The sequence below is a fragment of the Eptesicus fuscus genome, chromosome 1 (genome assembly GCF_027574615.1).
Source record: "Eptesicus fuscus isolate TK198812 chromosome 1, DD_ASM_mEF_20220401, whole genome shotgun sequence".
NCBI classification, from domain to species: Eukaryota; Metazoa; Chordata; class Mammalia; order Chiroptera; family Vespertilionidae; genus Eptesicus; species Eptesicus fuscus.
This window is the reverse complement of record NC_072473.1, coordinates 125,854,025-125,866,623: the sequence shown is the minus strand read 5'-3', so window position 1 is coordinate 125,866,623 and position 12,599 is coordinate 125,854,025.

Below are 12,599 nucleotides of genomic sequence, written 5' to 3'. Positions count from 1 at the left end.
ACGTGAGTTAACACATTGCGGGCGGATCATGAGCATTCTTGTATTTTCATATTACACACACTGCTTTACATACATGTTAAAGGCATGTCTTAAAATTAAATACCCATTGCATTTTGAAGTTATTTATTACATGTTCTTACAAGCTAATATCTTTTTTCTTTATTGATTAAGGTATTACATATGTGTCCTTATCCCCCCATTGCCCCCCTCATCCCCCCCACTCATGCCTCACCCCCTGGTGTCTGTGTCCATTGGTTAGGCTTATATGCAGACATACAAGTCCTTCGGTTGATCTCTCCCCCTTACCTCCACCCTCCCCTACCTTCCCTCTGAGGTTTGATGGTCTGATTGATGCTTCTTAGTCTCTGGATCTGTTTTTGTTCATCAGTTTATGTTGTTCATTATATTCCATAAATGAGTGAGATCATGTGATTACTTATCTTTCTCTGACTGGCTTATTTCACTTAGCATAATGCTCTCCAGTTCCATCCATGCTGTTGCGAATGGTAAGAATTCCTTCTTTTTACCACAGCGTAGTATTCCATTGTGTAGATGTACCATAGTTTTCTAATCCACTCATCTGCTGATGGGCACTTAGGCTATTTCCAGATCTTAGCTATGGTAAATTGTGCTGCTATGAACATAGGGGTGCATATATCCTTTCTGATTGGTGTTTCAAGTTTCTTGGGATATATTCCTAGAAGTTGGATCACTGGGTCAAATGGGAGTTCATTTTCAGTTTTTTGAGGAAACGCCATACTGTTCTCCACAGTGGCTGCACCAGTCTGCATTCCCACCAGCAGTGCACGAGGGTTCCTTTTTCTCTGCATCCTCGCAAGCATTTGTTGTTTATTGATTTGTTGATGATAGCCATTTTGACAGGTGTGAGATAGTACCACATTGTCGTTTTGATTTGTATCTCTTGGATGATTAGTGACTTCAAGCATGTTTTCATATGTCTCTTGGCCTTCCTTATGTCTTCTTTGAGAAAGTATCTATTTAGGTCTATTGTCCATTTTTTGATTGGGTTGTTTATCTTCCTTTTGTTAAGTTGAATGAGTTCCCTATAAATGTTGGAGATTAAACCCTTATCGGAGATAACATTTGCAAATATGTTCTCCCGTGCAGTGGACTTTCTTGTTGTTTTGTTGATGGTTTCTTTTGCTGTGCAAAAGCTTTTTATTTTGATGTAGCCCCATTTGTTTATCTTTCTCTTTAGTTTCCATTGCCTGAGGAGCGGTATCAGTGAAGAAATTGCTTCAGCATATGTCTGAGATTTTGCTGCCTTTTGATTCCTCTAGTAATTTTATGGTTTCCTGTCTTATGTTTAAGTCCTTTATCCATTTTGAATTTATTTTTGTGTATGGTGTAAGTTGGTGGTCTAGTTTCAATTTTTTGCATGTATCTGTCCAATTTTCCCAACACCATTTATTGGAGATACTGTCTTGACTCCATTGTATGCCTCCTTTGTCAAATATTAATTGAGCATAGTGGTTTGGGTTGATTTCTGGGTTCTCTATTCTATTCTATTGATGTGAAATATGCCATTGGTATTTTAATGGGGAGTGCATTGAATCTATAGATTGCTTTGGGTAGTATGGACATTTTAATAATGTTGATTCTACCAATCCATGAACATGTTATGTTCTTTCATCTGTTTATTTCTTCCTCTATCTCTTTTTTCAGTGTCCTGTAGTTTTCCAAGTACACGTCTTTTACCTCCTTAGTTAAGTTTATTCCTGGCTATCTTAGTTTTTTTTGGTGTGATGGTAAATGGGATTGCTTTTTTAGTCTCTCTTTCTGTAAGTTCACTATTGGTGTATAGAAATGCCATAGATTTCTTGGTGTTTTGTATCCTGCTACATTGCCGAATCCATTAAGTCTAATAATTTTTTGATGGAGTCTTTAGGGTTTTCTATGTACAGTATCATGTCATATGCGAATAAGGACAGTTTTACTTCTTCTTTTCCAATTTGGATACCTTTTATTTCTTCTTCTTGACTGATCGCAATGGCTAGTACTTCCAGTACTATGTCAAACAGGAGTGGTGAGATTGGGCATCTCTGCCTCGCTCCTGTTCTTAGGGGAAATGGTTTTAGTTTTTACCCATTGAGTATGATGTTGGCTGTGGGTTTATCATATATGGCTTTTATTATGTTGGGGTATGATCCTTCGAATCCCACTTGATGAGAGTTTTTATCAAGAAAGAGTACTGGATTTTGTCAAATGCTTTTTCTGCATCAATTGATATGACTATGTGATTTTTATCTCTCAATTTATTTATGTGATGTATCATGTTTATTGATTTGTGGATATTGTACCATCCTTGCATCCCCGGGAATAAATCCTACTTGGTCATGGTGTATGATCTTTCTGATATACTTCTGGATCTGATTTGCTAGAATTTTGTTGAGGATTTTGGCATCAATGTTCATGAGGGACATTGGCCTGTAATTCTCTTTCATTGTGTTGTCTGTATCTGGTTTTGGTATTAGGGTAATGCTGGCTTCATAGAATGAGCTTGGAAGTGTTCTTTCTCTTGAATTTTTTGGAATAGTTTGAGGAGGATAGGTTTTAGTTGTTCCTTGAATGTTTGGTAAAACTCCCCTGTGAAGCTGTCTGGCCCCAGGCTTTTGTTTGCTGGAAGCTTTTTGATGACTGCTTCAATTTCGTCCATAGTTATCAGCCTATTGAGATTTTTAGATTCTTCCTGATTGAGTTTTGGAAGGTTGTATTTTTCTAGGAATATGTCAATTTCCTCTAGGTTGTCTAGTTTGTTGGAATAGAGTTGTTCATGGTATTTTTTAACAATCCTTTGTATTTCTGTGGGGTCTGTTTTTATTTTGCCTCTTTCATTTCTGATTTTGTTTATTTGGGTCCTCTCTCTTTGCTTCTTGGTGAGCCTGGCTAGAGGTTCATCAATCTTGTTTATCCTTTTAAAGGACCAGCTCTTGGTTTCATTGATCTTTTGTATTGTTTTTTTTTTTGGTCTCTATGTCATTTATTTCTGCTCTCATCTTTATTATCTCCTTCATTTTGTTCACTCTGAGCTTTTCTTGTTGCTCTCTAATTCTTTAAGTTGTAGAGTTAGATGATTTACTACCATTTTTTCTTTTCTTTTTTGAGGTAGGCCTGTAGAACTATAAACTTCCCTCTCAGGACTGCTTTAATTGTATTCCATAGATTTTGGATTATTGTGTTTTTATTGTCATTAGTTTCCAGGATAGTTTTAATTTCTTCTTTGATCTCTTTGGTAACCCAATCATTGTTTAACAGCATGCTATTCAGCTTCCAAGTGTTTGGATTTTTTGGATTGTTTTTATTGTAGTTTATTTCTAGTATTCTGCCATTGTGGTCTGAGAAGATGCTTTATATGATTTCAATCTTCTTGAATTTGGGGAGACTTTGCTTGTGACCCAATATATGGTCTATTTTTGAAAATGACCCATGTGCACTTGAGAAGAACGTATATTCCGTGGCTTTGGGGTGAGATATTCTGAAGATGTCAATTAAGTCCATCTGATCTAGTGAGTCATTTAGGATTGCTGTTTCTTTGCTGATTTTTTTGTCTAGAGGATTTATCCAGTGATGTCTGTAGTGTATTAAATTCCCCTAGTATGATTGTATTGTTGTCAGTCTCTCTCTTGATATCTTCCAAGAGTTTTTTTTATGTATTTGGGTGCTCTTGCATATATGTTTATCAGGGTTATATCCTCCTGCTGTATCGATCCATCTGGTATTATGAAGTGGCCTTCTTTATCTCTTGTTATGGCCTTCACTTTGAGGTCTATTTTGTCAGTTATAAGTATTGCTACCCCAGCTTTTTTTTTTCATTTCCATTTGCCTGAAAGTTATTTTTCCATCCCTTCACTTTCAGTCTGTGTGAGTCCCTTGTTCTGAGGTGGGTCTCTTGTAGACAGCATATATATGGGTCATGTTTTTTTATCCATTCAGCCACTCAATATCTTTTGATTGGAGCATTTAGTCCATTTACGTTTAAAGTTATTATTGATAGGTACTTGTTTGCAGCCATTTTTATTTTTTGTGCCTGTGTTCCTTCTTACCTTTTTATTTCTTCTTTTTACACCAGTCCCTTTAGCATTTCTTGCATTGCTGGCTTGGTTAGTGATAAACTCCCTTAGCCTTTTTTTTTTTTTTTTGTCTGTGAAGCTCCTTATTTCCCCTTCAATTTTGAATGATAGTCTTGCTAGATAGAGTATTCTTGGATTCAGTCCTTTGCTTTGCATCACTTTGTAAATTTCCTTCTATTCTTTTCTGGCCTGATGTGTTTCTGTTGAGAAATCATTTTATAATGGGAGATCCCTTGTACGTAACTTTCTGTCTCTCTCTTGCAGTCAGCCTTTAATATTCTTTGTCCTGAACATTTGCCATCTTAATTATGATGTGTCTTGGTGTGTGTTTTTTCAGGTTCATCTTGTTTGGGACTCTCTGTGCTTGTGTGACTTTTTTCTTCCCCACCTCAGGGAAGTTTTCTGACATTATTTCTTCAAATAGGTTTTCTAACCCTTGTTCCTCTTCCTACTGTCCTGGCACCCCTATTATTTGTATGTTGCTTCATTTCATGTCGTCCCATAGCTCCCTTAGGCTCTCTTCTTGTCTTTTGATTTTTTTCTCCAATTGTAGTTCAGTTTGGGTGTGTTTTCCTTCCCTATCTTCTAATTCGCTAATTCGGTCCTCTGCTTCTCCTAGTCTACTGTTGAAACTTTCCATGGTGTTTTTTATTGCAGCTATATCACTCTTCGTTTCTTCTTGATTCTTACATAAGTTGTTGATTTTTTCATCCATTTCTTCTTGATTCTTATATAAGGTCTTGATTTTTTCTTCCATCCAGTTTATGAACTCTATGACCCTTATTCTGAATTCTTTTTCTGACATATTGCATGCCTCTGTTTCAGTTAGCTGCTTTTCTGGCGATTCCTCCTTTTCTTTCCTTTGGGGGTTTCTTTGTCTACCCATTTTTTATCTCACTGATGGATCTAGATGTTGAGTCATGCAGTGGCCGCTCCTTGGGTGGCTGTGGCTCCTCGGGCTGGGGTTGCTCCCTGGGCGGTCACGGCAGTGGCTGCACCTCAGTTGGCAGCGGCTCGTCTGGTGGGCACTGTTCACAGCAGTGGTGGCTCCTCTGGCTAGTGGGGGGAGGCTGCTCACACAGCTGCTGCTCCTCAGACAGGGGCAGGCTGCATGCAGCAGCTGCTCCTTAGACAGGGGTGGACTGCTCACATGGATAATGCTCCTTGGATGGGGGCTGGCTGCGTGTGGCTGCTGCTCTTCATATGGGGCGGGCTGCTTGTGATGCTGCTGCTCCTTGGACAGGGGCAGGTTGCTTGCAGGGCTGCTGCCCCTAGTGTGGAGGCAGGCTGCTCGCGTGGCTGCTGCTCCTCAGACGGGGGTAGGCCTCTCACCTGGTTGCTGCTCATTGGACAGGTGCAGGCTGTGCAGGGATGCCACTCCTCAGACGTGGGTGGTCTGCTCATGTGGCTGCTGCTCCTTGGACCAGGGCAGACTGCTCAGGCAGCTTCTGTTCCTCGAATGGGGGTAGGCTGCTTACAGAGCTGCTGCTCCTTGTACAGGGGCAGGCTACTCACACAGCTGTTGCTCCTCAGATGGGTGCAGGGTGCAGTCTGCGCGCAGCTGCTGCTGCTCAGATGGGGGCGGGCTGTGTGGGGCTGCCGCTCCTCAGTCGTGTACAGGCTGCTCTGTGGCTGTTGCTCCTCAGACGGGGGTGGCTGCTTGTGTGTTTGCTGTTCCTTGGACAGGGTGCGGGCCATTTACACAGCTGCTGCTCCTTGGACAGGGGCAGGCCATGTGAGCCTGCTGCTCTTCAGCCTGGGGCGGGCTGCTCGCAGGGCTGCTGCTCCTCGAATAGGAGCAGGCTGCCCACATTTCTGCTGCTCACATGCTTGCAGTGCCCTGGGCTTTCTCCAGGGGTCCTCTGGCCTTCCCAGCTGAAAATTGTCTCACCAGCTGAGTTTCCTTTGCCAATTCGGGGTGGATGTTATTTGTTTCAGCTGCTCATTCTATCTGCTCCGGGACAAGGCTCAGGACACATCCATCTATTCTACCGCCATTTTTCCTCTCCAATGAGCAGAAATATTTAAGACTGGCTTTCCATGAAAGGATTTCCATGTGTAAGAAGAAGGAGAAGGGTTGGGAGAATCCCAGTGCTCTTTTAGCTTTCTGTTCCTGGTTTTCAAGATTTTATTTCTGGGGCAGTGGGACAGGGAGTGGCCAGAGACACCCACCATAGCCCTGCGTCCCGCAGCACACCTCACCAATATCTTTTTAAAGTATGATACTTTGTAAAAAGTTTTTTGTACTCATTCAATAGAAACTTATCTGGCCACTGGGTAAAGCTAGCAATAAAACTACTGGTGCACAATGTGTTAAGATGATTTATCACAATCGTAAAAGATGCCTGATTATTTTTGTCCGGAAAGAAAGCTTGAATTCTATTAATCAAGCTAAGACTTTATACTGCTTCCTAGCCTGGCACAAAAATGAAGTCATAATAATAAGCCTGAATCATCAAGAAAGCATGCAGTCATATTTTGCAAACCAAATTTAGGGAATTATGGCCCTAGCCAGTTTGTCTCAGTGGATAGAGTATCAGCCTGTGGACTGAAGAGTCCTGGGTTCGATTCCGGTCAAGGGCACATGCTCAGGTTGCAGGTTCAATCCCCAGTGGAGGGCGTACGGAGGCAGCCAATCAATGATTCTCTCATCATTTATGTTTCTATCTCTCTCTCCCTCTCCCTTCCTCTCTGAAATCAATAAAAAATATATTTAAAAAAACAAATTACAGGATTATGGAAGAGTAAAATCCACATGGGAAAGATTTACATTGATTGACCTCCCATTCGAGATGGTACAGTGAGTTCATACTATGGAAAGCCTGCCACTCCAAACACATGGCAATGATGGAAAAAAATATTAACAGGTAAAATAAAAAATGAACGGCCAAGACAAAAAAAAATTGTCTGTGTTGAATTGGCAGGCTTTGTAGACTGGAATCAAATACTGATAGCAAGAAGATGAGCTCCTGCAGAGTATAACATTCCAAAATTACTCTGAGTAAGATGAATCACAAAATCCAGGCTTATTGCTTCAAGCCAAAGACTAGCATCAAACTATCCAAAACCCCACTAACTCCTGAATGCATATCTGACAGAAAAAGAACTACTACCAAGTCTATCAGGGTCATTGACTCTTGTGAGTTGCAGGCCTACAGAGATGAAGACAAAGACATTGCCTGACATCACAACTAGGAGCTGAGCTAAGTAACCAGCTGGCTCTGTGAGTGGATCTCCTAAGATGCCCAGGAGCTCTCTGGGGCAGTGATATGTGATATGAACATGTCCTATGAAATGGTTTTAATCCTAACAACTGACTGGTATTTTGCAAGAGTGTAGTAAGGAAAGGGTGCTAAATAGAATGATTTCCTTTTATCACAAAACTTCTACCTTTGCAACAAGTAAAATTAGAGAAATTGCAAAACACTTTTTAGAAAGTGAGGGGGTTTTCTTGATGTTTGCAAACTATTTATAAAACTAATCTAGCTATTCTCATGTGTTTTTTTTATGGAATTTCCATGTAAGCAAGAAGACAATGGAGTCACATTTTTAAATTATTAAACAATTTAACCCATAATTCTATACCAATTGAAAATATCCCTAGAAAAATAAAGAAGAAATACTTATTAGATGAACAAAAACTGAAAGAATTGTCAGCATACCTACCCTGCCAGATATGTTAAAAGAAATTCTTTCAGAAGAAATACAATAGAGTTTAGAAACTTGGATATAGCTGAAACTGGTTTGGCTCAGTGGATAGAGTGTCGGCCTGCGGACTGAAAGGTCCCGGGTTCGATTCCGGTCAAGGGCATGTACCTTGGTTGCGGGCACATCCCCAGTAGGGGGTGTGCAGGAGGTGGCTAATCAATGTTTCTCACCCATCGATGTTTCTCGCTCTCTATCCCTCTCCCTTCCTCTCTGTAAAAAATCAATAAAATATATTTTAAAAAATTACGACTCAACTATATGGTATCTTCAATAAACCCAACTAGAATATAAACTTATGTGGATTAAAAGTAAAGAGACGAGAAAGGCATAGCATGCAAATGTTAACAAAAAGAAACCTGGATGGGTGTGACATCAGCATCATGGCAAAGTGTGACATCCTCTTACTATTTCCTCTACAGCTTGTCAGACATCTATAATGCAACAAAAGTTTCTCTGTTCAACACACTAGGATCCCTGAGAGATCCACGCAATGGTGCATCTGAAGTTGAGCATACTGGAATGCGTGGGAGAAGGATGGAGTTGATGGGAGGAATAGGGACAATGTCCACAGACATGGTTTCTCAAACACCGCGACTGTTACCATGATCCCAGTGACCACGGTAGGGTTAGGGGATCCCCAACACCACTTCACCATGAAGGGTAAGAGGGGCAGCAGCAGAGTCAGTGCCAGAGAATCTGGCTCCCTCCCCCAATGATGGCGGAGCCCCCTAGCAGCAGAAATAAGTCTAAGATTTGCCATGGTGCCAGCAGCCATAAGGAACCAGGCAGCAGCACAGAAGGCTTGCAAACCTGGCTCCTCCCACCTGCCACATCCCGTCACCATGGTGATGATGCTCCAACAACCAGGAGACCAATCGCCCTAATTACCCACAGGTTGACTCCCAGGACCACAGAGAGCACCCCCACCAGGCACTGGGACATTGGAGGTGCAGGGAAGAGAAAACAAAAACTTGCACTATAGCACCATCTACTGGAAGATGTAAAGAAAGACTTCTAATTACCAACCTGATGAATTGCTAAAATCATAATGGTACCTCAATAAAAAAGTGTTCACTGCTTCAAATGTGCCAACAGAGAAACAACCCATCAGGCACCGTGAAACACTAAGGCAACATGGTAACGCAGAAAGAAAATGACAATTCTCCAGAAACCAAACTCAAACACATGGATGTGATCTAGAGGATTCCAAATAGCAGTCATGAAAAAAAAACTCAATGAGATCGAAGAAAACTCAGAAAAGCAGTTCAATGGGATTGAGAATAAAAATAATAAACAGAAGGAATATGTTACCAAGAGATTCTGAAAAATACTCTGAAAATACTCAAGAAACTCTGAAAAATACCCAGAAATCTTGGAGCTGAAGAACTCAGTAAATAAGATTAAGGATGTATTGAAACTAGAACAGACCATATGAAAGAGAGAATTAGCATGCTGGAAGATAAAAATCTAAAGATGACTCAGGTGGAGGGGAAAGAGAACTAGCTTTTAAAAAATTAGAGAACTATACAATAACTAGCTGATTTCTTTAGAAAGGGCAATATGAGGATGATTGGTATCCCAAAAGGAGAAGAGAAGGAGAAGGGAACAGAATCTAGTCAAAGAAATAGTTAATGAGAACTTTCCAAACCTGAGGAAGGAACTGCACATTCAAGTACAAGGAGCTAACAAAACACCCAATTTTCTCAACACAAAAGACCTTCTCCAAGACACATTCTATTAAAACTGTCAAAAGTTAATGATAAAAAAGAATTATCAAGGCAGTCAGGGAACAAAGACAGTAACACACACACACACACACACACACACACACACACACACACACCCATTAGGTAATCATCAGATTTCTCAGCAGAAACCCAATGGACCAGGAGAGAGTTAAATGATACATTCACAATATTTAAATAGAGGAAACACCAACCAAAATTAATATATACAGCAAAGTTATCCTTTAGATATAAAGGATACATAAAGGCTTTTGCAGACAAGTAGAAGCTGAGGACATTAACCACCACAGGGCCTGCATTATAAGAAACGTTGAAAGGAGCTGTTCTACCTGAAAAAAAAAAAAAAGCAAAACACACAAAACTTTGAGTAAGACGACAAACAGGCAGGAGCAGAAAAGAATGGCATGTAAACACTTAATTATACAATAAAGGTTAAATAAAAATAAAAATACCTATAGCTACTTCAATTTGGTAATGAATGCACAACATAAAAAGGGATAATTTTTAAAAAAATACATTTTATTTGTTTCAGAGAGGAAGGGAGAGGGAGAGATAGAAACAGCAATGATGAGAGAGAATAATTGACCGACTGCCTCCTTCACGACCCACACTGGGGATGGAGCCTGCAATCTGGGCATGTGCCCTGACCAGGAATCAAACCATGACCTCCTGGTTCATAGGTTGACACTCAACTATTGAGCTACCACAGCTGGGCCAGGGATGATTTTTTTATAATAAAAACATAAAAGGAAAGGAGGAAAGAATGGAAATTAAGTAAGTAAATGAAGATAAGATACTCTCAGGAAAAAAAAAAGAAATATTTTATCTAAATTTTTTTATTACAAATCTCATGGTAACCACAAAAGAAAAATCCAGATCTGAGACATAAAACATAAAAAAAGAGGAAACAGAGAAAAAGATCATAGAAAACACCAAACACATGGATTAGAGAGAGAAAACTCATAGACACAGACAATAGTGTGGTGATTGCCGGGGGATGCTGGAGGGAGGTGGAGGAGAGTATAAGGAGGATAAATAGTGATGGAAAGAGACTTACTTGGGGTGGTGAACACACAATACAATGTACAGATGATACATTGTAGAATTGTACACCTGAAACCTGTATAATTTTGTTAACCAGTGTCACCTCAATAAATTCAATAAAAAGGAAAAAAAATTTTAAGACACAATGGAGGTACATGGTAATCAGAAAACAAAAGATAAAATCGTGGTAGTAAATCCTCACATATGAATAATCAGTCTAAATTTACATAAATTAAACTCATTAATTAAATGCCAGAGTAGCTGGATGGACAAGATCCAAATATATCCTGCCTTCTGAAAACCAATTTCAGAGCTAAAGACAAATATAGGCTCAAACTAAAAGGGTGGAAGATGGCACACTAAGCAAATGGTATTAAGAGAAAAGAAGAAACAAGGAGGCATGGATCAGACTGTCGGGCCTCAGGGGGAGGGTAGGGATGGGTGGGGGTAAAGGGGAGAGATCAACCAAAGGACTTGTGTGCATGCATATGAGCCTAACCAGCGGTTAAAGACAACACGGGGGTGGGGGCATGTGTGGGAGGGGTGTGGGCTGGGAATGGGGGGATGAGGACAAATATGTGATACCTTAATCAATAAAGAAATTTTTTAAAAAATGAGAAAAGATGGACCCTAGCTGGTTTGGCTCAGTGGATATAGAGTTGGCTGGGATGGTCCCGGGTTCAATTCCGGTCAAGGGTACATACCTTGGTTGCAAGCTTGATCCCTGGCCCTGGTCCAGGTGTGTGCAGGAGGCAACCAATCGATGTGTCTCTCTCACATAAATGTTTCTCTCTCTCTTTGCCTCTCTCTCTCTCTCTCTCTCTCTCTCTCTCTCTCTCTCTCCCCTCCCTTCCACTCTCTCTAATATATACATATGAATATAAATATATATAAATATATAAATTATATATATCGATAGATAGATAAATCCTCAGGTGAGGATTAACAAAAAAAACCACCTTTTTTTTAAAAAGAAAAAAGATGGTGTAGCCATACTTATATCAGACAAAATAGACTTAAAAACAAAAAGGTTAAGCCGAAACCGGTTTGGCTCAGTAGATAGAGCGTCGGCCTGCAGACTGAAAGGTCCCAGGTTCGATTCCGGTCAAGGGCATGTACCTTGGTTGCGGGCACATCCCCAGTAGGGGGTGTGCAAGAGGCAGCTGATCAACGTTTCTCTCTCATCGATGTTTCTAACTCTCTATCCCTCTCTCTTCCTCTCTATAAAGAATCAATAAAATATAAAAATAAAAAAGGTCAAGAGGATATTCTAAGGATAAAGGGAACAATATATTAAGAAAACATAAAATTTATTTATGCATATGCACTCAACTTGGGGGCACCAAAATATATAAAGCAATTATTAAAAGACCTAAAGGGGGAAATAGACATCAACACAATAATAGAATACTTTAAAACTCCACTTACAACAATGGATAACTCATCCAAACAGAAATTCAACAAGGGAATATCAGCCTTATATGACATATTAGACCGGATAGACTTAATAGATATTTACAGAATTTTTCATCCCAAAGTGACAGAATGCACATCCTTTTCAAGTGCACATGGAGCATTCTCAAGAATAGAAAATATGTTGGGACACAAACAAGTCTTAATTAGTTTAAGAAGATTGAGATCATATCAAGTATCTTCCGACCACAATAGTGTGAAACTATAAAATCAACTACAAGAAAAAAACTTTAAAAAATTACAAATATGTGGAAATTAAACAACATACTACCCAGCAACTATTCTGTCAATGAAGAAATAAAAGAAGTCAAGAGACCAATGAAAATGAAAATATAACATACCAAAGTCTTTGGAATGTAGCAAAAGTGGTACTAAGAGAGAAGTTTACAGACCTATCTCAAGAAACAATAAAAATCTCAAATAAACAATCTATTACTACACATTAAGGAACTATAAAAAGAATAAAGGAAGCCCAACATCATTATAAGGCAAGAACATATAAAAATCAGAGTGAAAATTAATAAAATACAGAATAAAA